Genomic DNA, 2,500 nt, shown 5'->3' on the forward strand with positions numbered 1-2,500 from the left:
CACGGCAGCAGCAGCAGCGGCGGAGCCAGGGACGGCAGCGCGAGCGGCAGTGGCATCAGAGGCTACAGCGGTGACAGCAGCGGCGGGGCCAGTGACCACACCCAGCCAGCCTGGCATAGGCGGTGACGTAATACGAGCCAGCGCGGGTCTGCAGGAGCAGAGCCCGGCCAAGCCGAGCAAGGTCCGGGTGTCGAGACTGGCCACGGGGAGAGGGAGAAGCGTGGTGACGAAGGGCCTGGAGGCTGAGGAGCAGCCAAGAGTCTTGCTGCAGTCGGAGATAGGGTCCTCCCTGGACTTTGCTGATGTCTCCAACTTGTCAGTTGACTGTTCCCCCCTGATGCTGCCGGACGCGTCTGACACAGAAATGGACGCAGAACAAGTGCAAACGGTGAGGAAAAGGAATTCTGATTTATTAAAGAAAGGAGGTAATAGGAAGAAAGTGCAAAAAAAATAATGGGAATATCTGTATTTGGGTTTTTGCATCTTTCCTTACTGTTTGCCCTCATGGCTCTGGACTCTTTTTCTATAACTTCATTCAATACGAATGGATTCAAAAACATACTGAAGATCCAAGCAGTTTTAGAGAAATATAAGCATGCTGACTTTCTCTGCCTTCAGGAAACTGGGTGGGATCAGGATACTGTAAAGTGTGTACAAAAAATGTGGAGTGGAGAAGTTCAGGCTCAGGAGGGAGCTGGGAGAGCTAGGAGGGTAGCTCTTTTAATCAATAAGAATCACAGCAATAACAGCAAGGTAATTTATAAAGCCGATGATGGCAAATGCCTAATAATTGACTGTTTATTCAATAATGAAGTAATCAGACTTATAAACATCCACGCTCCAAACATAGAAGAAGATCGCAGGATCTTCTTCAAAAGCTTGGATAAATGGATTAACAATAAAACCATCCTACTGGGGGATTTTAACACCACTTTGAGCAATAGCGACAGCTCCCATGACAAATGCAAATGTGACACCAGTAGAACAGCTTTAAAAGATCTTATGACGAATAAAAACATGGTCGACGCATGGCGTGTGGTGAACCCTGGGTCGAGAGTCTATTCCAGAAGGCAGGTTGTGTTGGGTGTTTTAAAGCAGTCCCGTATAGACCTGGTCCTGGTGGCCTCTGGCCTAGTGAAAAAAGCCTCGGGTGTAAAGTACACCTTTAATACTTGGAGCGATCATGCATATGTTGACCTAAAGCTAGGTGATAATACCGGAAAAAGGGGAAAAAGCACTTGGTGCTTTAACAATAGCTTGTTAGAGGACAAAGAATATAAAGAAAAGATAACCAAATTTCTGACCCAATGTGCCTATGACGTTCCTTTTGTGGAAAATAAAATCACATTTTGGGATGAAATTAAATTAAGAATAAAAAAAGTCACTATAAAGTATAGTAGGGACAAAAATTGGGTCAAGAAGAGAGAGGAGAGTATATTAAATGAACTACTAAATATAGAAATAGATAGAATGGAGCTAAACAACAGCCATAATAGCGAGAAGTACGAGCTTTATAGAGCTAAACTAGCAGGAATTGAGGCCCACCGTTGCAAGGGTGCTGCGGTCAGAAGTAGGTCTCTTTTCCTGTTAGAGGGGGGAAAAAGCACGGCTTTCTTTTTAGGACTGGAGAGAGCAACTCAGGAAAAGCAATTCATTGCAGAACTAAAAGATGACAATAATAAAACTTTTACGGAAAACAGTGACTTATTGAGGCTAGCTCATAGTTACTATAGCTGTCTGTACAAAGGGCAATGCCCAAAAGAACCTCACATACAGCAGCTAACAAATCAGGTTAAAATTCAGATCAGTGATAACGACAAAACATTTTGTGACTCACCTACCACAACCGGGGAGATAGAGGCAGCGATACAGGGGCTTAAAAAGAACAAAAGTCCTGGATCAGATGGCCTCACTGCGGATTTCTATTGCTGCTTTTCTGAGTTGCTCTCTCCAGTCCTGTTGAAAGTTCTGGAGGAAATGGAGGTACAAAATGATACCTCGAAGACAGTGACCGAAGGTATAATTACGTTGATTTATAAAAAAAAAGGTACAAAAGATGAACTTAAATTCTATAGACCAATTAGTCTCCTAAATACGGACTATAAAATATTTGCAAAAGTGCTCGCAAATAGACTGAGAGAGGTGATAACAACTGTTGTTTCAGAGACCCAGTCCTACAGTATCCCTGATAGAGACATTAGTGATAACATCATCGCAGTGAGAGATATCGTCGATAAAATGTCTGAAGAGGGGGGGTGCATATTGGGCATAGACCTCGAAAAAGCCTTTGATAGAGTAGAACAGGTTTTTATGTGGGAGGTACTGAAGAGCTATGGGTTTGGCGCGGGTTTTATTAACCGGGTTAAGCTCCTCTACAAAAGAGCGGAGAGCAGAATAAAAGTAAATGGATTCCTCACGGAGCCTGTGGTGCTAGGACGCTCCATCAGACAGGGGTGTCCCCTGTCGGCCTTACTCTACAGTCTGGTAGCAGAGCCCCTAG

The sequence above is a fragment of the Anarhichas minor genome, unplaced genomic scaffold (genome assembly GCF_050575085.1).
Source record: "Anarhichas minor isolate MPS153535 unplaced genomic scaffold, ASM5057508v1 ptg000037l, whole genome shotgun sequence".
In the NCBI taxonomy this organism is placed as follows: Eukaryota; Metazoa; Chordata; class Actinopteri; order Perciformes; family Anarhichadidae; genus Anarhichas; species Anarhichas minor.